This window comes from Podarcis pityusensis, assembly GCF_964106645.2.
Source record: "Podarcis pityusensis genome assembly, chromosome: 13".
Lineage (NCBI taxonomy): Eukaryota > Metazoa > Chordata > Lepidosauria > Squamata > Lacertidae > Podarcis > Podarcis pityusensis.
The window spans coordinates 9,534,739-9,561,113 of NC_138038.1; the positions used below are offsets into that span (position 1 = coordinate 9,534,739).

At 45.2% G+C, this 26,375-nt stretch overlaps 1 long non-coding RNA gene across 1 annotated transcript in view; it reads left to right on the plus strand.

Annotated features, from left to right (window-relative positions):
* The window catches only part of LOC308460672, a 178,749-nt gene that overhangs the window by 135,643 nt on the left and 16,731 nt on the right, over window positions 1-26,375 (plus strand). The gene's annotated exons all lie outside the window — the stretch shown is intronic.

The window sequence follows — 26,375 nt, forward strand, 5'->3', positions numbered from 1 at the left end:
GCCATTCTTTGGTGATGGTTAATGTTAAATTGTGGGTGAACATATCAGACAACACAGCGATTCTTCAAACAGCTCTTGTTTATTCACAGGCCAGAACAGAACTGAATTGAAGGGTTCAGCCAGCCTGCTTATATAGAGCTCCACTACAACGCAACAGTAACAACTTTCTGTAACTATCCAATCACTGAACATCACTTTCAATCCCGTATTTGCATATGTGGACCTGAGTGAAAACTATCTGCAGTATCTCCCTGCTGGCCCAGGGTGAGAACTTCAGTACATAACAGTTAATACTTTAGTTCACGGGTAGGCAAACTAAGGCCCAGGGGCCAGATCCGGCCCAATCGCCTTCTCAATCCGGCCCACAGACAGTCCAGGAATCAGCGTGTTTTTACATGAGTAGAATGTGTGCTTTTATTTAAAATGCATCTGGGTTATTTGTGGGGCATAGGAATTTGTTCACCCCCCCCCAAATATAGTCCGGCCCCCCACAAGGTCTGAGGGACAGTGGACCGGCCCCCTGCTGAAAACGTTTGCTGACCCCTGCTATATTAACCCCTGCTGAAGCTGGGTAGAATATTGCTTCTGAGATGCTCCGTTTTTTAAGACTGTGTCGTAAATTTGGAAGAGCCAGGTTTTGCGGCTGGAGCGAGGCCTGGGTTCAGATTCCCCTCAGCCTTGGTGATTGGGTTATTTATGGAGCATAGGAATTCATTCATATATTTTTTTCAAAATATATTCAAAATATTTCAGGTCTGAGGGACAGTGGACCGGCCCCCTGCTGAAAAAGTTTGCTGACCCCTGCTAGTTTAGTTCCTGAATCCAGGTCACAGGCTCACCCTATTCATGCGCAAATAGGCCCTTAAGACAGGATTTGTAAGCGAAAAGACATACCCCATTTGCCTCCCTTACCGCAGAGGAATATTTGAGGTCATTGGGTGAGTCCAAATGGCTTCAGGATTGCTCTCCTTTCAGACACATAGTTTATATATTTAGATATGCGAGCATTTATGAATATTCTGTATTTGAGACCTTAGAATTCTTATGACAGCGCTGGTCCTGCAAACTTTAGCGGCAATGGCTCCATGTTCACCTTTGGTTGAAATTTGGCTGAGGCACAGTGATACAGTTCAGCACAAAAACCTATCTGGCAGGCCTCGTAATGCCAGCCAGCTGTATCAAAACCTATCAAGTCATGCTTAATAGGAAGTATAATAATAATAATAATAATAATAATAATAATAATAATAAAAACACTCCCCTTTCTAAACCCCATACACTTATTTATCAAGGTATGCATTTGGTTCTGAAAAGAAATTACAGTGGTACCTCAGGCTACATACGCTTCAGGTTACATACGCTTCAGGTTACAGAGTCCGCTAACCCAGAAATAGTGCTTCAGGTTAAGAATAGTGCTTCAGGTTAAGAACAGAAATCATGCTCAGGTGGCGTGGCGGCAGCAGGCGGCCCCATTAGCTAAAGTGGTGCTTAGGTTAAGAACAGTTTCAGGTTAAGAACAGACCTCCGGTACAAATTAAGTACTTAACCTGAGGTACCACTGTACCAATATTTGCACTAGAAAAAATTTGTTTTAGCACCGTGTGCGTGTACGCAAATTTCAGACCAGCTGGGTATTAACGTGCCCAATCAAATAGCCAATGTTTCACGGAACAAAGAATGGCCAATTTTGGTTTCATGCTTTGTGGACCTGAAATGTGCACACATTTTCTCTCTTTGCCACTCAGACAGACACACAGACCAAAACTGTTGGTTGTTTCTTTATCTTAAAGTGGTCAATAATGCTACTCAGGAACCAGGTTGGTTTCAGAGGTGTATGTTTGCAGTTTGACCTGCTTAGCTGCTGGTGAGGAGGAGTGATGGCTTGCAACGTTTGGTTGTTATGTTTTCGAAAATAAAACTAAGAAAGTATTGTGGACAACTGTTTATTCCTACGTGCCATTCGCTGAGCACACTCTGTGTTGATGAAGTTCAACAAAACCTACCTTGCTTTCTGTTTGTTTCCTTGAAAAACCAGTCAAAAAACACACGAGGAATCATTTGGGTCACCCATTTGGCTTGCTAGGTCCCTCCAGCACCCCATAACTTCAGGCTTCTGTGGTGGGGCCTGGTGAAGTCCACAACCAATCAGTGGGGCCTGGACATGTTGCTCATGGTTGTGCTGTTAACAAATTAACTGCTCTTGAACAAAGTGTGCTTGTCACTTTACATTGGGGAAAACCATATTGTGTGTTTCTTAATACCTTTTTGGTGTTTTGAAACCTTTTGAGTGACACAGAAGAAGTTCCAAAGGAAGAGGTTGCAGGAGATCACAATGAGTGGTTCACCTAATGAATTTTATCTGTAAGCTGTATTTTCTCCAAAAAAGGAGAGATATGTACCTTATTTTGCTATGTGCAGATTTTCTGTGTTCTGATGCCTGGCAAATATTTTACATTTGTGCCATTGAATTTGGCATTGTGCCTTGGTTTCTAATTGAGACAGTTAGAAGACAAGAAATCTGTGATGGGGCGGTTGTCTGTTTTTTGGACATGATTGAGGATCGCAGAGCCAGAGGCAAAGAGGTCTGGAGAGATAAAATCGGATATGGAAATATGAAAATATTGTGAGAGGCAGGACTGAGATATGGATACGCTTTGAGGTTCAGACTGTGGGAAGTCGTAAAACCAAAATTACAATTCGGAAGACAATTTGATTTTTTTTTTTTATTGGATTATGATTTGATATGTTAATTGGATGTTTTTTATTGGAAAATTAATAAATGCTCTAACAACAACAACAAAAAGAAATTTGTAATGTGAAAAGCCGGGACTGAAAAGATCCCTAGGTAATAATTACTTGTTGAAAAAACCCCCAAACGTATCTTGTAATTCATGACATGAGATCTTCTGAGTAAGTCTGCCGTCTAGATCATTTGCATAGATTTCCATCCCTGGCACTTAATAACTCCCCCAATTTTATCCCCATCACTCAGAAGCTGGGCTGCTTGGTGGTGATAATACCTGGGAGGCAAGCGTTCCACCAACGGCAACATCATGCTACAGATTTGTTTGATTTGGCTCATCTCGAGTTTCTTTGAGGGTAACTTTTCACAGAGATGTCATTCCTTGCAAATTTCTCCGGCAGGCGTTACGGATTCAGTAACCTATTGTTGTTTTTTTCTCCTCTCCTCCCAGAAGCCAGAGGGCAGATTGTCGTCACCCAGACCCCAGCATCTTTACAGGCGAATCCTGGGGACAGAGTCACCATCCAGTGCAAAGCTTCCTCTTCCATGGGTGATGATATGGCCTTATATCAGTTTAAACCAGGACAGAAACCCAAGCTTCTTATTCATGATGCTACGAGCCGTTTTGAAGGGACCCCAGATCGCTTCAGTGGTACCTACAGTAACACTGACTTCTCCTTCACCATCAGCGATGTCCGTGCCGAGGACGAAGGAAGCTATTTCTGTGGCCAAGACAACAGCTTTCCTCTCCACAGTGATACACTTCAGTACAAAAACCACCTCAGTGCATTAAGGCAGGGGAGAGAAATGGAACTGGTGTTTTGCAGCAGCAGCAGCAGCAGCACCACCCTTCTAGCTTGCTGGAATGGAGGGTGAGAGAACAACTGAAAGCCCATGCAGATCAACCAAAAGAAAGCCAGGATTTTGGATTCTCTAAGAACTTTGCTTCCAGGGAAGCTGTGTACAATGTTAAAGAGGCGGCAGCTTCACCTCAGCCTCAGTCCAAGGCACAGGTACATCAGAAGCTGCCTTGCACTGAGTCAAACTATTGGTCCACCCAGCCCAGGGCTGGATTAGCCACTAAGCAACATAAGGACACGGGTGGCGCTGTGGTCTAAACCACTGAGCCTAGGGCTTGCCGATCGGAAGGTCGGCGGTTCGAATCCCTGTGATGGGATGAGCTCCCTTTGCTCGGTCCCAGCTCCTGACAACCTAGCTGTTCGAAAGTAGATAAATAGGTACCGCTGCGGCAGGAAGGTAAACTCTGGGGTTGCGGCGCTCATCTCGCTTTATTGGCCGAGGGAGCCGGCGTACAGCTTCCGGGTCATGTGGCCAGCATGACTAAGCCGCTTCTGGCGAACCAGAGCAGCGCACAGAAACGCCGTTTACCTTCCCGCCGGAGCAGTACTCCTCCTCTCCACAGTGATACACTTCAGTACAAAAACCAGCTCAGTAGCCTAAGGCAGAAGGATGAAATGGCAGCAGGTGTCTTGCATCAGCACCCTCATTTCAGCTTGCAGAATGGGAGAAGACTGGAAGAGAGAATAGGAAAGGGGGTGAGGACCAATGGCCTCTGAAGTTCAACCAGGAGGACGGCTGCTTGGACATGGCTGTTAAAGAAGACCACACTTTCTTCTCTGTTTAAGGCACATGAACTGCCATATACTGAGTCAGACATGGCGTCCAGAACTCTGTATTTTCTACACTGACTGGCAGTGGTTGTCCAGGATCTCAGTCTTGAGTTTTTCCCACCATACTTGGAGAGGTCAGGAACCTGGGACCTTTTGTATGCAATGCAGATCATGTGGGCCCTTCCAAGTGACAGAAGGCAAATTGGCAAGGAGTGGAACTGCATGAGGGCTTGATGTGTACCAGGCCAGAAGGCCATCTCCCACTTCTTCCAGGACTTGGGACAGAGACCCATGGCACAAAGGTGCTGTTCTGAGAACTAAGATTTCATGTGGCTGGCCCATTGCAGTCCAGCATATCCAGCCTGTAAGAAAAAGCTTTTTTGGGTTTTAAAATGGTTAAAAAGAGTGGGGGGAGGGCAGGATGAGATCTGTGGCCCAGTGCAAAAGTCCTGGGGCCTGGACCTCATGGACCATCCCGTGACAACAACTCTCCTTGCCTACGTGAGCATCTGGTGAAATGAGTGGAGCTGGCAGTGATGGTCTTGGTCTCTGCATGGTGGAGAGTACGAAGGGGTAGAACCTCAGCTTTGCATGCATAAGGTTCCAGGTTCAATCCTTGGAATTTTTAGGTATGGCTGGGGAAGAGAACCCTGTCTGAAACCTGGAGACCTGTTGATGATCAGTGTTGACACTTATTTTTTTTAAAAAATATATTTATTAAAGTTTCAAAAAATACAAAGTACAGAAAGAAAAGAAAATAAAGTTTTTAAAATATAGCCATAAAAGTAAATAATAAAAATAAAAATAAAAGCATACCAAATAAAACAGTTAAAAAGACATTAATTTTCCATAACCTATCTTCCCTATACTTATTTCCCCGGACCTCCTCATACCTCCCTTTTTTGTATTCCAGTTCAATTTGTTAGTTCAGCAAATCCTTACCATTAAGGTTTTACTCAGTTGCAAAACCTTTTTTCATGTCTCTTAAGGCATTACAGCTAAAAACCTCTTAGTTTCTATCCAGCATCCTTCTAAGATTCCTTAATTTTACAATATTTCTGTAAATAGTCTTTAAATTTCTTCCAGTCTTCTTTCACCGACTCTTCTCTCTGGTCTCGGATTCTGCCAGTCATTTCCGCCAGTTCCATGTAGTCGATCACCTTCATCTGCCATAGTGTTGACACTTCTTAGCTAGATACACCAATGGTTCAACTTGGTCAAAAGCATCTTCTCTATCTTTCTACTACAGAGTCCACTGGAATGACGTTAGGCCAAGAGGTGGCCCTCTCTGCCTAGTGAAGGTGCTACAAGCGTAGGCATCAAACAAGAGCATTCAGAAACAAGGGTCTGAAAGCTCATTGAGACAGATCTTGGGAATGAAGCACTGAGATGAAGCCAACCAGCCCGGGCTATTGAGGGACCTCTACTTTTGGAATAAGAAGTCAATGCATAACCAGTGCTTTTTTTCTGGGGGGACGCAGGGGTATGCATACCCCTAAACATTTTGTGATTCTAGGTTTGGCCTCATTGAGGGGCAATATATCAACATGAGTAGGAAAATGAGAAGAGTCGTGAGTGGCACTGTGGGTTAAACCACAGAGCCTAGGACTTGCCGATCAGAAGGTCGGCTGTTCGAATCCCCGTGACGGGGTGAGCTCCTGGTGCTCTGTCCCAGCTCCTGCCAACATAGCAGTTCGAAAGCACGTCAAAGTGCAAGTAGACCAATAGGTACCGCTCTGGCGGGAAGGTAAACGGCGTTTCCGTGCGCTGCTCTGGTTCACCAGAAGTGGCTTAGTCATGCTGGCCACATGACCCGGAAGCTGTACGCCGGCTCCCTCGGCCTATAGAGCGAGATGAGCCCAGAGTCGGTCACGACTGGACCTAATGGTCAGGGGTCCCTTTACCTTTACTTTAGGAAAATGAGAGTACCCCTAAACATTTTTTTCGGCAGAAAAGAGCACTGGGTTCAGCTGCAACTGACATTATTCCGTTTCGTTGTGCTTGCGGCCAATAAAGGTTCTGTAACCATGTCAGTACACGTAACTGACCAGTTCACTTCTGGTTTGCATGAAATCATTTCCAAATAAGGAATATGATTTGTAAGGATCACATTTCTGGAGTGGGGTGGAGGAAGTCAATACATGGATAACTGTTGCGACTAAGTGTCTGCAAGTGCTGTGTAGGATGCATGAAACAAGTACAATGGAGTACCCATGGATTTGGGCTGTGTTTTGCACTCTGATTTCACAATAAAATCATTTGGGAAGAAAGAAGCAACCAAATCAAATTTATAGAGAAAGACATGACATCGTAAATCACCACAGAACTGTCACTCTGATTGGTTAAATTCAAAATTGTATCGTTTTCCAACAATTAACCGTAAACGAAGGGCCCTGAGTTGACATTGGCCTATCATACTCCAACATGCACAGTTGTTTTATATTCCATATGAAAAAATTCCTTCCTGTAGCACCTTAAAGACCAACTAAGTTAGTTCTTGGTATAAGCTTTCGTGTGCATGCACACTTCTTCAGATACACTGAAACAGAAGTTACCAGATCCTTCTATATATTGAGAAGGTGGGGAGGGGTATTACTTAGAAGGGTGGTGGGAATCGGAGATTGGCAGATAGCTGAGATGAGCCTGTTGACGACTCTTAACGACTGTAATAGGTCTTACAGGAAAAGGAAAGGGGTGAGAAGGTGAGAAATGGCTTAGTCATGTATAATGAGATAAGAATCCGATGTCTCTGTTCAGACCAGGTTTCTCCATTGTTTTAAGTTTGGTAATGAGTTGTAATTCAGCAGCTTCTCTTTCCAGTCTATTTCTGAAATTCCTTTGTAGTAAAACAGCTACTTTGAGATCTTGTATAGAAGATATATATATTCCATGTTAGAGCTTTCCGTAATTCCCACTCAGCCTTACTAACAACATATTCTCCAATGTTACCTTCTTCATATTGGGCTTTTTGAAGACAATGTGCATTTTAAATTGGAAATGCCCATTCAGTGCTTATTTGAGTTCATAACACTGACAAAGTTACTTGAGCCAACAGCTCATGAGTCCCACACCATACAAAAAATTCTTACATCTCTATTCAACAATAGGTAAAGGTAAACGTACCCCTGACAGTTAACTCCAGTCACGAACAATTCTGGGGTTGTGGCGCTCATTTCGCTTTAGTGGCTGAGGGAGCCGGCGTTTTCCTGCTTCCACAGACAGTTTTTCCGGGTCATGTGGCCAGCATGACTAAGCCGCTGCACAGAAACGCCGTTTACCTTCCTGCCGGAGCGGTACCTATTTATCTACTTGCACTTTTGATGTGCTTTCGAACTGCTAGGTTGGCAGAAGCTGGGACCGAACAATGAAAGCTCACCTTGTCGCGGGGATTCGAACCGCCGACCTTCCAATCGGCAAGTCCAAGCAACGCAGTGGTTTAAACCATAGCGCCACCCACATCCCTCTATTCAACAATAGCTCATCTTAAAAAGAGTTTCAGAAGGTCATGCTACTTCAAGTTACCTCTTGACTTCAGGAATGATTCCAGCTCACCCTTGTTCCTGTTCTGTACATGGAATATGAAGAGTGGAGTTCTGGGATGATGATTCTATATCCATGTCATTGGCATGAAGAACAACTCCCTTCCTCCTCCAAGACAACATGTGATGACACTTTAATTCTGTCCATGTCAAACAGCATAATATTTAGGTTCTAGGTATGTAGCTGCAAGTATCACTTCATATTCAAACTGCTGCTTTTCATATATATTTTTCCTCATGTTGCCTACCAATGTGCTAGAAAACTGTATTGACTGCACTTTAGCAATTGCCAGCTGGCACCTCGGCCATGCCCCACTGAAATCCCCTGTGGCCACCCGCTCAGATGGCAGAATTATTGTTGCCACTTGGCAGGTGCTGGTGCAACTGTCAAGTTTCTGAACTGATACTCAGTCCTTCTCACAGGTTCCCGTGGCCCCAAACTGCTATGTCTTGACACAGCTCCCATCGTTCCAACAGTCTCTCCAACATGTCACAGCTTCAGCGCCATCTTGGAGGGCAATTCAAGTTGTGATTCTACCATTCTCTCTCTCTCTCTCTCTCTCTCTCTCACACACACACACACACACACAGACACACACACAGACAGACACACACACACCCAACTCTCCCAATGCCCAAGTTGACCCATTGAACCCCCTACTGAGTGGGATCCGAACCTTGCTCCACCATCAAGAGTATATTCAGAAGCTGGCTGAACTCTGCAGTGTGTGTGGGAATTAGATCAACTGATGGATCAATAGATCCGTCTATCAATCAATGCCACCTTTGCTCCAAGGAGCTCAGGCTGGCTTACATAATTCTCCCTTTCCCACTGTATTGTTACAGCAACCCTGTGAGGTATGTTAGGGTATGAGAGGGTGTGGTTAGTTCAAACTCATCCTGAGAACTTCTTGACTGAGTGGTATTTGGACCGTGGTTGGGTTGTGCCGTTCCAACTGCTACAGTGCCCAGGCTCTCTGAGTGTCAATTCAAGAGAGGAGATACAGCTCTAATGGAGAAATCCACACATTATTTGAGATTTCAACAAGAACTGGACAAAAAAATTATCAATTAATGAAAGACCTAAGCTGAGAACTAAGGACCTGAAAAGACAGGAGAGGGGTAACTTTGTGAGATGCTTGGGTTGCCAAGACAGCTCACTGCTTCTCTCAAGGGCACCAGAGGGGATTACAGTGGATTACAGTTTATCATAGGGATGCGGGTGGCGCTGTGGGTTAAACCACAGAGCCTAGGACTTCCCGATCAGAAGGTCGGCGGTTCGAATCCCCGCGACGGGGTGAGCTCCTGCTGCTCAGTCCCAGCTCCTGCCAACCTAGAAGTTCGAAAGCACGTCAAAGTGCAAGTAGATAAATAGGTACCGCTCCGGCGGGGAGGCAAACGGGGTTTCCGTGCGCTTCTCTGGTTCGCCAGAAGGGGCTTAGTCATGCTGGCCACATGCCATACGCCGGCTACCTCAGCCAATAAAGCGGGATGAGCGCCGCAACCCCAGAGTCGGTCACGACTGGACCTAATGGTCAGGGGTCTCTTTACCCTTTACCTTTATAGTTCATCATGTTTGAACAAGCAACAACCTTTAATCAAGATCCACTGAACTGAGAGGAGAAAGCCATTCAGGGGTTAATGTACTCTCCACTATAGGGCAGCGTTCCTGAACTGTGAATTTAGTTTCTCCTCCCCTTTATCTCCTTGCTTCTGCTATAACAACTGATGGCTGATACAGTGGTACCTTGGAGTACATACGCTTCAGGTTACAGACTCTGCTAACCCAGAAATAGTGCTTCAGGTTAAGAACTTTGCTTCAGGATGAGAACAGAAATCGTGCTCTGGTGGTTGGCAGCAGCAGGAGGCCCCATTAGCTAAAGTGGTGCTTCAGGTTAAGAACAGTTTCAGGTTAAGAACGGACCTCCGGAACGAATTAAGTACTTAACCCGAGGCACCACTGTATTGTTAAGCAAAATGCCTAGTTCAAACCTTAAACTACACCTGTCTTCCTTCTGGTGAGACAAAAACCATGCTCTGCCTCAAGTAATACTACCAACCCATATTTTCCTCCTGTAGTATTTCCATATAAATATGCTGCCTTTTATATACTAGGTGCAAATTTTCTCTATTCTGGTGTTCCTTTGCATTCATGTAAGTGAATTTGGGATTGTGTCCTTTACTTCTAATGGAGTGAGATATAAGGTGGAATATCTATTATGCAGGAAACTGGATCAGAAAATGATCTCTGCGGAACGTTTTCTTTACAGATAGGCAAAACTATTTTGTAATTCAGGAGCTCAGATCTTCACATTCATGTTTCTCATTGATTGCTGTCTGTATCTTCCTTGGGTTCCTTCTGTCTTAAAGCACAATCCCCACAGGAGGGGACTCTCATCCCTTGAACCCCTTCAAGTCATTTGCATAGATTTCCATCTCTGACACTTAATAACTCCCCCAATTTTATCCCCATCATTCTGAAGCTGGGCTGCCTGGTGGTGATAATATCTGGGAGCCAAGAAAGAGTGTCATCCACAGCAGCAGCAACATGTTACGGATTTGTTTGATTTGGCTGGCCTCCAGTTTCTTTGCGGGTAACTTTGAAGAGCTGCGTTCTTCTCTCTGAATTTTTAAGGCAAATGTTGCGGATCCACTAACTTGTTTTATGCCTCTCCTTCCAGAATCCAGTGGGCAGATCATCACTCAGACACCGGCTTCTTTACAGGCAAGTCCTGGGGACAGAGTGACAATCCAGTGCAAAGCTGCCTCATCTGTCAGCCGTTATATGGCCTTATATCAGTTTAAATCAGGTCAGAACCCCAAGCTACTGATTTATGAGGGTTCAACCCGTTTTGAAGGGACCCCTGATCGCTTCAGTGGCAGCCAAAGCGGCAACGACTTCTCCTTCACTATCAACGGTGTCCATGCCGAGGACGAAGGGGTTTATTACTGTGGCCAAAGCTACAACTTTCCTCTACACAGTGATACACTTCAGTACAAAAACCAGCTCAGTGGCCTAAGACAGCAGGAAGGAATGGCAGTGGGTGTCTTGCAGTAGCACCCTCCTTGCAGCTTGCTGAATAAGAGGGGGCTGGAATGGAGTATGACAAAGGGGGTGAGGATCAATGGCTCTGCAGATCAACCAATAGGAAGACAGCCTGGGCCTGACTGTTCCAGGTGATCACACCTTTTCCTCAGTCTCCTCCTCCTCCTATTATTATTGTTATTATTATTATTATTAACTGAATTTATATATGTCCATATGACATCTATATGACATATAATTTTTATATGTCAGACCATGTCTGAGCCACAAGAAGATGGCCCATGTTTTTTTATTCTGATTTTGTCATGAAATTATTTCGGAAGGGGAAAAGAAGCAAGCAAAGACATTTTAAAGAGGAGGGGGGGGGGAAGAACTTGGTAAATCACCACAAGACCAGTGCTTTTTTTTCTAAAATAATGTTTAGGGGTACTCTCATTTTCCTTCTCATATTGAAATACTGCCCTTCAATCTTCATTCACAAAATGTTTAGGGGTATGCGTCTCCCTGTGTCCCCCCAGAAAAAAGCACTGCGTGACAAGACTGACCCAGGACAGATTATATTGTTTTCCAACTAATTTATGAAAACTGAGGAAACAAAGGATTATCAACCATAAACAAGTATACCTGAGTTGATATTGGCCTATCATATTCCCAGTATGCATTGTTGTTTTGTACTCAGTATTGGAGCTTCCTGTAATTTCTGTTCAGTCTTACCTCAGACCTTTTCCTTCATGTCGAGCTTTTAGATCACAATATGCATGATGCCATGATTCTAAATTGTAAATATACATTCAGGACATACTTGAGGCACTCTCACATCCAGATTATTTCCTGAACTCCCCCAGTATTTCAAATATTTACATCTCATCCTTGTCGCTTTTCTGTTCATGGACTTTGCAAAGGAGAGTCCAGGGGTGACTATCTTATACTCATGTCATTGGCATGAAGAATAATTTCCATCCTCTTGCGTGGCAACATGGGATGACACTTGGCTTTAATTCTGTCCATGTCACATAACCAGGATATTTAGGTTCTAGGCATATAGCTGCAAGTATTATTACTCCATATTCAAAAAATGATTTTTCATGTGTTTTCTCCTCATGCTGCCTACCAATGTACTTGAAACCTGCATTGGCAGGACTTTAGAGATTGCCAGCTGACGGCTCAACCATGTCTCATAGAAATCCCCTGTGGCCACCTGCTCAGATCGCAGCGTTTTCGTTGCCACTTTGGCAGGTGACAAAGCAGCTGTCAGTTTCTGAACTGATATCCAGTCCTCGTCGCACATCATCACGGCTGCATGTTGCCATGTCTTGACAAGATGGCTTTCTTCCATTTCAACACTCTCCACCTTTCCTCCAAAGAGTTCAGGCTAGCACACATAATTCTCACTCTCCCCGTTGTATCTTCACCAACAACCCTGTGAGGTCAGCCAGGGTGAGAGGGTGAGACTGGCCCAGGCTCAACCAGTGAACTCTTTAGCTGAGTGGGATTTGAAGTCCAGTCCCCCAGCTCCGAGGCTGATATTGTAACTGCTACAGTGCACTGTCTCTCCGGACATCAGTTCAGGAACTGACAGCTGCTCTGCCAATCAGCCAAAGTGTCAACTGAAACACTGGACTCTGAATATGTTGTGGGCGAAGACCTACTTACTACAGATGCATTCTCAGTACACCAAACACCAACACTGGGAAGCTGTCTGAGCAATGCAACCTAGGACAGTTATTACGCAGAAAAGAGCAGTGATGTTCTCTCACCTATTATGCCACCAAAGGGTCTTTGACAGAACCTTATTTCAAAATTTGTATTCTCAGCATGCTTCCTTATTGCCTTGGCTGAGGGTTCCTATGGGCTTTTTGGCCATGACAATGCCTGCTATACCTTCCAACATTTCTCCGATCAAAATAGGGACATCCTATTCCATAGTAGTAGTCGTTGTCGTTGTTGGAATATTTATATCCCCGCCATCTGTCTGTGTTGCCACAGCCACCCTGGGTGACTTCCAACAGTGGAACCTCGGTTTTCGAACGTCTTGGCTGCTGAACGTCTTGGAAGCTGAATGCTGAAAACCCGGAAGTGAATGCTTCTGTTTTCAAACACGCCTCAGAAGTCAAACAGCTTCCGAGGCACATTTCTCTATTTTTTCAATTGAATTCTCCGACCGCCCATTGAGCGTCAGTTGTTGAACGTTTTGGAAGTCGAACTGTCTTCTGGAACGGATTATGTTCGACAACCGAGGTTCCACTGTGTATAAAAACATAATAAGACATTAAAAATTTAAAACCTTTCCTATACAGTGGTACCTCAGGTTAAGTACTTAATTCATTCCGGAAGTCCGTACTTAACCTGAAACTGTTCTTAACCTGAAGCACCACTTTAGCAAATGGGGCTTCCTGCTGCCGCCGCACTGCCAGAGCACGATTTCTGTTCTCATCCTGAAGCAAAGTTCTTAACCTGAAACACTATTTCTGGGTTAGTGGAGTGTGTAACCTGAAGCGTATGTAACCCGAGGTACCACTGTACGGGGCTGCCTTCAGGTGTCTTCTAAAGCTTATATAGTTACTTATGTCCTTGACTCTGGGGATCACATAACTGCCAAAATTCCTCTGATGGAAACAGGGACATCCTAAGGAAAAGCGGGATATGCCAGCATCAAATCAGAAACTGGGACGGTTTCTGGAAATCCAGGACTGTCCCTGGAAAGCAAGGGATCCTTGGAGGGTCTGTGTTCCCTCACCTTTCTGGTTCCCCAGGCCTGTTCTAGACTTCACAATGGTTCATATTTGCAGAGCACTTTATGAGAAAGCTAATCTCTTGGCATGCACATAGAACAAAGTTGTGCATATTTACAATGCATGCACTTAATGGTCGGCAAAATGGGGAAACATGAAAGAATGAAGAGAGGCAACAGAGACTAAGAGGGTTTTTGGCATGATCGATCCTACATATGAGTGCAAGTGAGGCATCTGAGCCTGCATTATAATCAAGGCTTATATTTTGATCAGGTTCCTATAATTCTAAAAATGGGCTTAAATTCACAAATGTTTCATGCCAGGCAGGAACTAGGCTGGCTAAGATTTTGGCAGATGTTCATCCTCTTAGGCAGAGGGCCCCTTTGGTTTATTGGTTTATTGCGGTCATAAAAAGGCTGGGAAGCGAGGTCACTGACCTTACAAATAATCAAGTTGCAAAAACACAATGGTAAGGTGGTAAATAGTAAGAATATTGTGCCACAAATAGGACAAACGGCAAGAGCTAATGGAAACAGCAGCTGGCTAGGGAAAGGGGGGCTTCTCTCTGAAGAAAGTGTTTTTAAGTTTTTTCTTACTGTGAACGTCTTTGCTTATAAAAAAACTATATATGTTATGTATTAAATATATTGGCTTAAATGTAATTATGCAAAGGATTTAGAAATTTAGATTCTTATGTTAGATTCTTATTTCATAGAATCATAGAATCCTAGAGTTGGAATAGACCACAAGGGCCATTGAGCCCAGCCCCCTGCCAGGCAGGAAATACCATCAGAGCACTCCTGACATATGGCTCCAAAGAAGGCGATCTTTCATAGCTGGTGAACCCAAGATCTCTGTTCAGATAAAAATAGAACCATTAGCCACCATCTGTTCTGGAGTGAATAGGGCAATAGGGCAAAAGGTGAAATGTTAGTTAAGGCGCCTTGTCTAGGGCAAAAGGTTATCTGGTAATTAAGGTGCCTTGTAGAGGTTAATGGCTACTTGTTTGCCAATTATAAATAGAAGGAAATATAGCTCTTTGTCTCCCATAAAAGGTAATAGGAAATGGGAGTATCTTATATGATTGGTTCTAGCAATCAGCCAATAGGAAATTCAACCAGGCTGATTGGACAGAGGCAGCCAAAGGAGGAGCAAGGGGGCTGGGCTGAGGGAATATAAGTGCTGGCCATAATGGCAGGAGAGCAGGCCAGAGCTTGGTAACCATATACCACTGTGCCTCTCATTTATTTGTCTGACAAATAAATTATTATTTTAATTTCTCTATTGCTGCGTTGAATATTTCATTCCAGCTAAGCGTTAACCACAAGCAGGGTGCTACATTTTATGGTGCCTGCGACTCGGATAAGTGGTCTGCTGGAACACAGCCCCTTCGCCTTACTGGGCAGGGTACAAGAGAGAGGACCACTCACTGCTTACCCAGCGCGCACTGGGAAGTTTTTTTTTCCAGGGGAACGCAGAAGTCTCGTCTGTCTGATACCCTGCCCACCGACGGCGACGGACCGGGGGGAACCAGAGAAATAAACAGGCAACCAACTAAGGGTAAGTGCACTAAGGGGTTTTTGGCCCTCCAATTAATTGGGAGGAAGAGAAGTCTTGATCAAACTTCTGCGTCTCAGTAAAGGGGAACTGAGTACGCTAGGTGGTTGGGTACATCAGATGGTGATTTGGTGTAGGGAAAGGAAAGGTTGGGAGGTAGAGTATGGTGAAGTATCCAGCGCATTGTATGTGTGAGAAAGTACAATTTGTAGCTGACCTGAGTGTGGAGTGGGTAGTACTTCGGTTCCCGGTAAGGCGACTTCACCCGGGCAAGGAATCTCACGAAGCGTGTGTGTGAGTGACTGAGTGGATACTTCACAGGGCCATACAATGGGAGTTGGGGGTTCAAAAGGGGAAAATACACCTCTTGAATGTATGTTAAATAATTTTAAGAAAGCCTTCTCAGGGGCATATGGAGTCAAAATGACGCCAGAGCGCTTGAGAACGTTATGTGAATTAGAGTGGCCGAAACAAAATACTGAATGGCCATCTCAGGGAACCTTTGATATAAATTTAGTAAGCAAACTTTGGTCTAATATCGCCAAAGAAACTGGAGGGTGCCCAGAACAATTTTCATATATAGATTCTTGGCTGAGCACATTAAATAAAAATCCTCCATGGATAAGGGAATGCAAAGTCAAACGATGCAAATTATTGGCTGTAAAAGCCGAAGCTAGGAAAGGAATATTGCCAAATAAACTCAAACCCATTTTTGAGGGACCAGAGGAAGAGGTGCTTCCACCTCCACCCTATGCTCCACATCGAAGGGAGCCTAATCCAAACACTCCACCAGTTGTAACCCCAAGGCAAGAAAGTGGAATGAATAATGGGGCTGGAGTCACAGAACTTGATTCCTTGATAGATTATGATAAATATCTTCAGGAGGCATTGGAGGCCTATAATAAAGCCCAAGCAGAAGTGGTTATTCCACCTGTGAGTCCCAGTAGAACTCCATCTACAGTCTCTTTTAGTGGAACAACTGATTGCCCACCCCAAACCCCTGTACATCCAAGTCCTAGAGAATTATTACAGAAGTTACAGGGAGACCTTGATCGGTCAGCAAGCAATACAGCCAGGCGTATAAAGCTGCTAAAAGAACGCCTTGGGACAGATACTATCCCCTACGATTTGAGGCCCCTAGAGCAAAGCGAAGAGAAAGATCACGTAGTAGCCCCTCTCAGAAGAGTATTTGATGCACTTGAGGAGCCTGTGCTGGTTAACGGGCAACTCGGACCACGGCCACCTCGAACTTCGACCCTCCAGTACATTCCATTCACAACTACGGATCTGATGAATTGGAAAACACACACCCCATCTTTCGCAGAAAAACCTCAGGCTCTGATGGACTTGGTGACTTCAATAATAAATACTCATAGTCCTACTTGGACAGATTGCCGCCAGCTCCTGAATACTCTGTTCACCACTGAGGAAAGGAGAGACATAATTGAAAAGGCACAGATATATTTGCGTGAGCAGGCCAGAGTGGGAAATATTTTAAATGTTGACCGTCATCTCCGGGACAACTTTCCCTTGGAAGATCCTAATTGGGATCCAAACAATGCAATTCATCTGGCCAGGCTTACCACCTACCGCCAGACGCTTGTGCAAGGTATCCGCAGGGCATGCCAGAAGCCCACTAATATGTCTAAAGTCTCAGAAGTAGAACAGAAACCAAATGAGAGTCCAGGAGACTTTTTAGAGAGGCTGCAGGAAGCCTATCGTATATGGACTCCTTTTGATCCTGAAGCCCCTGAAAACAGCAGAATGATTACTGCTACTTTTGTGGCCCAGTGCGCTTCTGACATTCGTAAGAAAATTCAGAAATCAGAAGGATGGGAAGGGATGCTGATGAGCCAAATTATGGCCATTGCACGCCGAGTTTATCGGAATAGGGATGAGGCTGAGAAGCAAGAGAAGAAGAAGTGGCAGAAGGAAAAGATGGTGATGTTAGCCACAGCAGTGAAGCAAGACTACCGCCCCTTAAATGGAGGGAGAGGGCGGGGAAGGAATCCACCACTGGGAAGGAATCAATGTGCGAATTGCAAGAAGGAGGGTCATTGGAAGCGGGAGTGTCCTGAACCCCTGAGGTTGGAAGAAGTACGCCCAGGCCCAGGCCCAGGCCCAGGCCCAGGCTCCGGCCCAAGAAACCAGGGACGGGGACGGGGAATGATCCGAGATGGAAGATATCAGAGACCTGGACAAGGACGGAGTAGGGACAATTTCATTGGACTGGCAGAGGAGGATTTTACCCAAGACTAGGAACGACCGGACTCCATAAAGTTAGGCTTCCAGGAGCCCACGGTCACGATTCAATTAGGGAGCCATTTAATAGACTTTATGATTGATACTGGGGCTGAATACTCAGTACTCCCAGAACTATGACAGAAAAAGGCATCCAAAAGTGTAGTCATTAAAAGTGCCACTGGTCAGTCAGCTAAGAGGTCTTTCCTCCAACCTTTGGAATGCCAGATTGGGGGACATCGTTTAACCCATCAGTTTTTGTATATACCTGAGTGTCCAATACCTCTCTTGGGTAGAGATATGCTGTCCAAATTGCAGGCCCAAATCACCTTCACTCCTCGAGGTCCAGAAATGAAACTGCCATCAAAGGCAGCAGGAATAATTTCCCTCTCAGTACCTAAGGAACAATCATGGCGCCTAATGTCAGCCCTGCAAGTCCAACCCACATTGGATACAGAGTTAAACAAGCTCCTCCGAACCCTACAGGTGCCACCAGGAGTATGGGCCGAAAATAGCCCACCAGGAATGGCTAAGAATATAGCTCCAATTGTAGTAACCTTAAAACCTATGGCTACCCCTGTATCTGTAAAGCAATATCCTTTACCCCGGCGAGCAGCAGAGGGCATCCAGAAACATTTGGACCGCCTATTAAAATATGGTCTGCTTAAGCCCTGCCAATCAGAATGGAACACACCCCTTTTGCCTGTTCGGAAACCTGGGACAGATGAATACAGGCCAGTACAGGACTTGAGGCTCGTAAACCAGGCTATCGAGACCTTGCACCCAAATGTACCAAACCCATATACCCTGCTGAGTTTGATCCCACCAGAAGCAACATTTTTTACTGTATTGGACTTGAAAGATGCATTCTTTTGTTGCCGGCTGGCACCACAGAGCCAACCTATATTTGCCTTCCAGTGGGAAGACCCTTTAACAGGAACAAAAGGCCAGCTAACCTGGACGAGATTGCCCCAGGGATTCAAAAATTCCCCAACTTTATTTGGCACTGCCTTGGCGAAGGATCTAACAAGTTACCCCTCAATACCTGGAGAAAAGGTGGTTCTGCAATATGTAGATGACCTTATATTAGCAGCAAAGGATTTTGATACCTGTAAAGAAGGGACAGAGGAACTGCTCCACTTGCTCTGGGAAGCTGGCTACCGAGTTTCCCAGAAAAAGGCACAGTTATGTTTAGAAAAGGTCAAATATTTGGGCTTTGACATCTCACACCAACAACGAGCATTGAGACCAGAGAGGAAAGAAGCTATTTGCCTTATCAAGGAACCTACCACAAGGAAACAACTCAGAGGATTCCTGGGAACAGCAGGGTTTTGTAGACTATGGATACCTGATTTCAGCAGTCTGGCCAAGCCCTTACATGAAAGCACTCGAGGTGCAGAAAAGGACCCATTCGTATGGGGACCTGAGCAGCAAGAAGCCTTTTTAGTTATCAAACAACGACTTATGGAGGCCCCAGCCCTTGGACTGCCTAATTCGGAAAAACCCTTTCAGCTGTATGTACATGAACAGAATGGGATTGCAGCGGCAGTCCTGACCCAGAGATTAGGAAGTTGGAATCGTCCAGTAGCTTATTTGTCAAAACAATTGGACTCAGTAGCAAAAGGATGGCCTCCATGCCTAAGGGCAGTAGCGGCCACTGCAAGCCTTGTCAAAGAAGCTGATAAATTTACCTTCGGCCAGACGATGTATGTGAATGTACCTCATGCTGTTCTGACGCTCATGGAATATAAGGGTAGTTATTGGCTAACGAACCCAAGGATGGCTAGATACCAAGGCCTATTGTGTGAAAATCCCAGGATTCATCTACGAGTAGTGAATATGCTCAATCCAGCAACTTTGCTGCCCCTACCAGAGGTAGATGATGAAGAATCACATGATTGTCTCCAAATAATGGATGAAGTTTATTCCAGTAGACCCGATCTGAAAGATGAACCATTGAAAAATCCAGATGTTGTATATTATACTGATGGTAGCAGTTACCTGCATGAAGGTGCCAGACGAGCAGGATATGCTGTGGTCACCAATGAGGAAGTTGTGGAAGCTGAAGCTTTGCCTGCTGGCACCTCAGCACAAAAAGCTGAACTTATAGGTTTAACTAGAGCTCTGCAATTGGCAGCCGGATGTAAGGCAAACATCTATACTGATTCTAAATATGCCTTCTTAACCCTGCATGCACATGGTGCTCTATGGAAAGAAAGAGGTCTAATCGGAGCCCACGGGAAGGCCTTGAAATATGGACCTGAAGTAGAAATCCTGTTGGAAGCAGTATGGGCTCCAGAACAGATTGCTGTAATGCACTGCAAAGGTCATGGACGAGGAAGGGATCCAATAACCAGAGGAAATCATGCTGCTGACAAAGCAGCCCGAGAGGCAGCCCAAAAGCCTGTGGGAGGATTTATAGCAGCCCTCATACCAGAGGTAGTTCCAGGAGAAGTTAAACCTCACTATACCCCAGAAGAGAGGAAGTGGGCTGAACAGGAAGGAGCGGTTGTGAAGGACGGTTGGATGATCCTGCCGGACAATAGGATTTATGTACCTCATCACCTAGCAGGCACAATTGTAAGAAATTATCATGAATCTACTCACCTTGGCGGTACTGCAACCAGAGAGAGTCTCAGTCGGAAGTTGTATATTATTAACCTATCACAATTAGCAACTTGCATTTCACAGAAATGTGTTCTTTGTGTTAAAAACAATCCCAGGCAGGGACGGGTACAACCTCCTGGAATCCAACATGTGGGATATGTCCCCATGGAAAGCCTAATTGTGGACTTCACAGAGCTGGTCCCTTCTAAGGGATTCAAGTATCTCCTTGTGTTTGTAGATACTCTTACCGGATGGGTTGAAGCTTTTCCCACCCGAACTGAAAAGGCACGAGAGGTAACTAAGAGACTCCTCACTGAATTGATCCCGAGGTTTGGATTACCTAGATGCATTGGAAGTGATAATGGGCCAGCGTTCATTGATCAAGTAGTACAAGAAGTATGTCGAGTCCTACAAGTGAAATGGAGACTGCATGCAGCATATAGGCCTCAGAGTTCAGGGAAAACTGAAAGAATGAATCGGACTCTGAAAACCCAATTGGCAAAATTAACCCAGGAAACGGGATTAGGATGGGTGGATGTGTTACCCATAACACTGTTTCGTGTTCGGTGTGCACCCACAAAAAGACTTAAGTTGTCACCTTTTGAGCTCCTGTATGGGAGGCCGCCCTCCTTTGTTCAGGATATTCCAGCTGACCTCAAACAAATAGGAGACCATGTGACACAGGAACAAGTGCAATCTCTCTCCCGTGTTTTTGTTTCTCTTAACAGGTGGGCCCTCGAGCGCACGCCGTGCAGCATTGCCGAGCCGATTCATCAGTTCCAGGCTGGCGATAGCGTATGGGTGAAAGAGTGGAAACGTGATCCACTTGCACCTAAGTGGCGTGGACCTTACACCGTCTTGCTCTCTACTCCAACAGCGGTGAAGGTAGCTGAGGTGACCCCCTGGATTCATCACTCCCGTTTGAAGAAGTCTGAAGGCAGTTGGACATGCAAAGGTGACCCCTCTAATCCTTTAAAACTGACTCTCTCCAAAAACCCCTGTATCTAGCCCTACGGGGAACGGGCTAGGTCACGGGCAACATTAGACGACCGGCCTGCTGCAGCCACAACCTGGAAGCTGGCTGACCTGCGCACGCCTGAAGCTTGAGGAGCGTCTAAACCAGCGATTGTGAACGGGAAGATTCTCTAATACAATTAATTGACTGCCCCCCCTTGTGGAACAATTATCAAGGATATTACTCATTGGGGATCCTTGGGATATATGTTTTGGTCTTGGTGGTTCCCCATTTCTGTCACTGGGGGAATTATATTGGGGCTAATATTTTTATGCTATCACAATAAGGTAATCTTTTGTGGAAGGAATGCATATACTACACATCAACATGATTTTATTATTAATCCTGATCCCTTGGGAAGGGGAAGGGTCCTTGAATCTGACCAAATTTACTAAATATGGATTCCGCCATGACCACAATATGTGGGTAGGCTTAGCTGAGATGGTAGCCAATGTTGCAAATAGGACCAATTGCCTTGTTTGCTCTCTTGGGCCAGATGATTCAGAGGGAGGTATGCCCTTATTACCGATACCATTAAATGCCATTGGTATGGTAAGCGAAATGCCATACCAAACAGAAGTACAGAATTTCCCCGGATGGAACTCAACTAAACCAATACGAGTTATACCTGTACAAGGGGAATTCTGTGTACATAAATCATCAGAGGCAGCTGATCCTACCATGGTAGGCTCTTCTCATTGTCACTATACTTGGGATTATATTAAGAATAGTCAAACCTGGGTAAACGGTACTACCTATCGAACTCGGAATACCTTGCCCTGTGCACCTCCTTTTATTGATGCATGGAAAGTGGTATGGAACATAACTGTGACAGAAAAAGGCAATCTAACATACTGCACTGTGAACTCTGTACCCCTTTTGATATTTCGCCTTCTGCACTCCACGTACCAAAAACCTCAGACCCGATGGTTGTGGTGGATATGTGGAGAATGGGCATACAAGCAACTCCCTTCCAAATGGAGTGGGACTTGTTTCCTGGGATGGGTATTACCACCAATGTGGATTATGCCCACTAATTCGGCCAAGCGTACACGAAGAAACGCTGATATTTCTCATATAGCAGGAGGAAGTACCCAAAGTTGGAGCGATACTGATGATTGGCCACCAGAGCGCATTATAGCCTATTATGAGCCTGCCTCCTGGAATCCTGGTGAGCTCATACAAGGGGCACGGGATCCTATTTATAATCTAAAGAGAATAATTCGATTGCAAGCAGTAGTGGAACTTGTAACCAATGCAACGGCCCAGAGTTTGAGACTTATTGCACAACAGTTGGATGAAAGTAGAGCCGCCATTTTGCAGCTGAAAATGGGAATGGATTATGTACTTGCCAGGCAGGGAGGCCTATGTGGAGTCTTGAACTTGACAGGGAATGCCTGTTGCTTTAACATTTCGGATAATGGTGAGGCAATCCGTGTGTTGGCCACAAAGATGGAGAGTATAGCACATGTCCCAGTACAAACATGGGAAGGATGGGATATGGGATGGCTCACCAATTGGTTACCTAATGTTGCGGGACTCAAAGGGATACTATTGTCTTGCTTGTTTTTCTTGACGGTAGTAATAATGGTTTTATGTATGGTGCCATGTATCATTTCATGTTTTAGAAGTACAATTAGCAAGATGATTTCGAATGAAACTCTACCTCATATCATGGCCCTATATAGAGCTTTACCTCAGGAATATGATGAAGGTCAAGCTATCAAGGACACTTGGGATGAAGGTCCTTGAGCTTGAAAGGGGGGAATGAGGCATCTGAGCCTGCATTATAATCAAGGCTTATATTTTGATCAGGTTCCTATAATTCTAAAAATGGGCTTAAATTCACAAATGTTTCATGCCAGGCAGGAACTAGGCTGGCTAAGATTTTGGCAGATGTTCATCCTCTTAGGCAGAGGGCCCCTTTGGTTTATTGGTTTATTGCGGTCATAAAAAGGCTGGGAAGCGAGGTCACTGACCTTACAAATAATCAAGTTGCAAAAACACAATGGTAAGCTGGTAAATAGTAAGAATATTGTGCCACAAATAGGACAAACGGCAAGAGCTAATGGAAACAGCAGCTGGCTAGGGAAAGGGGGGCTTCTCTCTGAAGAAAGTGTTTTTAAGTTTTTTCTTACTGTGAACGTCTTTGCTTATAAAAAAACTATATATGTTATGTATTAAATATATTGGCTTAAATGTAATTATGCAAAGGATTTAGAAATTTAGATTCTTATGTTAGATTCTTATTTCATAGAATCATAGAATCCTAGAGTTGGAATAGACCACAAGGGCCATTGAGCCCAGCCCCCTGCCAGGCAGGAAATACCATCAGAGCACTCCTGACATATGGCTCCAAAGAAGGCGATCTTTCATAGCTGGTGAACCCAAGATCTCTGTTCAGATAAAAATAGAACCATTAGCCACCATCTGTTCTGGAGTGAATAGGGCAATAGGGCAAAAGGTGAAATGTTAGTTAAGGCGCCTTGTCTAGGGCAAAAGGTTATCTGGTAATTAAGGTGCCTTGTAGAGGTTAATGGCTACTTGTTTGCCAATTATAAATAGAAGGAAATATAGCTCTTTGTCTCCCATAAAAGGTAATAGGAAATGGGAGTATCTTATATGATTGGTTCTAGCAATCAGCCAATAGGAAATTCAACCAGACTGATTGGACAGAGGCAGCCAAAGGAGGAGCAAGGGGGCTGGGCTGAGGAAATATAAGTGCTGGCCATAATGGCAGGAGAGCAGGCCAGAGCTTGGTAACCATATACCACTGTGCCTCTCATTTATTTGTCTGACAAATAAATTATTATTTTAATTTCTCTATTGCTGCGTTGAATATTTCATTCCAGCTAAGCGTTAACCACAAGCAGGGTGCTACATTATGTCACATGATTGCTTCACCACACTGGGCTTGAGGCCATGGCTTTGCACACCAGCAGCCCCTGAAATAAAAAACCAAAGGGCAAAGATCCAGCAGCACCAGCATGAACCTGAAAATCCCTGTGCAGGTTCAAGGTATCCTGCCATGGCGAACTACTATTGCATACATTCAGGAATTGCTACCATCGCCTGATATCTGCCTTCACCACACTTGGTAGGCGTACACAAAGGGGACCTCAGGCCGCAGGCAGCCTGGCCTAGCGGGAAGATTAATTAAGTGACCCAGCAAGATCGGATCTGATGAAGCATCACTTGCTACAGAGGAAGTATTACAGAACAACTTCCTTCAAGGCAGGCAGCTTCTCCATAGGCAAGTGGTATGTTTTAGCAACGATATCCAACTGGATCCCTAAATAAAATGGGAATATGGGCAAAAGGTATTGAGCTATTGCTTGCCAGCTTCCAGCCCCCGCTTGGGCAGGGGGCATCTTGTGCTGCCATCATGATATGTAAATTTACAGGGCCGACGCTGGCCAGAACCCCTAAAGAGGTCCCAACAAAGCTGCCGCCGAGCCAGCTTCCTTTTCAGACACACACTCTGTGCAATGCAGAAACACACTCCGTGCAGTGCACACACACTCCATGCAATGCAGATGCAAACCCTCCGTGCAATGCAACTACACTCTCCGTTCAATGCAACTACACTCTCCGTGCAATGCACACACACACTCCGTGCAATGCAACCACACCTTCCGTACAATGCAACTACACACTCCGTGCAATGCAACAACACACTCCGTGCAATGCAACTACACACTCCGTGCAATGCACACACACCCTCCATGCAATGCACAACCCTCCGTGCAATGCAACTGCAAATCTCTCACGCAATGCAATGCAATGCAATTGCAGCCCATGCAGTGCCGTGCCCTGCAACGCACAGAGCAAACTGCAAGGCGGGCACGCAAAGGTGCTTTCTCCCACTTGCATATTGCAAACGTGGCGCCCGTTACATCCCTCGCAGTGAGGTAACCACCAAAAGGACCTAAGTGTCCAGGTAGAGCAATGGGGGAGCATGCAGCTGTCCCATACAGGGACCAATCCTGCAACCTAGGCAGTACCGGCACTATGCGCTGACCCAGTGAAACCAATGCTTCATGGACCACATGGGGACACTATTCAGGCCGGAAACGCTTCCAGGCCATCAATTCTAGGGCAAAGCCCTAGGATCACCTGCCAGGCCAGGCATAAATGTTTCCAGTGAAATACTGTAGCAGAGTTGAGGTAGCCCACAGCTTGTCCAGGTACCCCTGCTTGCCCTTTTAGAGGGAAGCACCCCTTCAAGAAACCCAAAGTTCTTCTTTCACAAATGGGCCGAACTACCCAGCAACAGAATAGCCCAAAAGGAGCAGTTTGGTTTGTTTTGTTATTACAATGGCTAAGTGAGGGATATGAACCCTGACTCCCAGGTCCTAGTCCTGTACTCTAGCCACTAAGCCACAATGGCTCATCTCTAAAATGGCAGTCGCCACTATCAGGGCAAAACAAGCTTAAAGAAAATAAACTTGTTCAGAAACAGCATAGTTCAAGAGCATATACAGAGTGCTCATAGTCCTTGGAGGCACAGGGAGCCTCTGGGGCCCTCTGTCTGCCTCAGATATACATTAGCAGCAACTGGGCCTGCAAGCAGATACATTCCTATAGCGAGAATGAGTCACGTGTCAGAGACTTAACAATTAACTGCTACCTGTAGCAGACTTAGGCTTGGAAGTTATGTGCAGGCCGAATAGGCCTCCCTGCTTCTGCTCTTGTGCATCTTAGTCTCATAGCAATATTAAAGGAACTCAAATTAGTGCTCCCACCCAAGGCTAGCTTAAAATTTGGCCAACAGCGCTGCACACACTCAAAATAAAGCCAACCTTCGGGGATACTATAAACGAAAGTGATTCCAGCTAAGCTGGGAACAGCCCTTGACTAGCCCCACAATTTCAACAGGAGAAATGGGGGAACCTTTTTGCGAAAGAAAGCCCCTAACGGGGGCTCTCTCCCTATTGGGAAAGGCAAGCCACAGATACAGGGAGAATCTTCCCACAGGGCAGGGTAAGGGGTGGGGTGGGAAATCGAACAGGAAAAGGGGGGAAATTAAATTATTTAAGGGACTAGAGAGGATTAAAAAGAAAGGGGAAATAAAGAAATAAAGAAATGTAACCAGACAACGAGAAGATTGTCCAAGTGCTCCATGTGATCCGGTGCAAAACGGCCAACGTCTGGCCCCTGTATTTAAAGACTCTGACCCCTCCTCCAAATTGGCAACAATCAAAACCCCCCAGCAACCCAATTTTAACCACTTAAAGGCTTGGGTTCCTCACCAAATCTGCCCA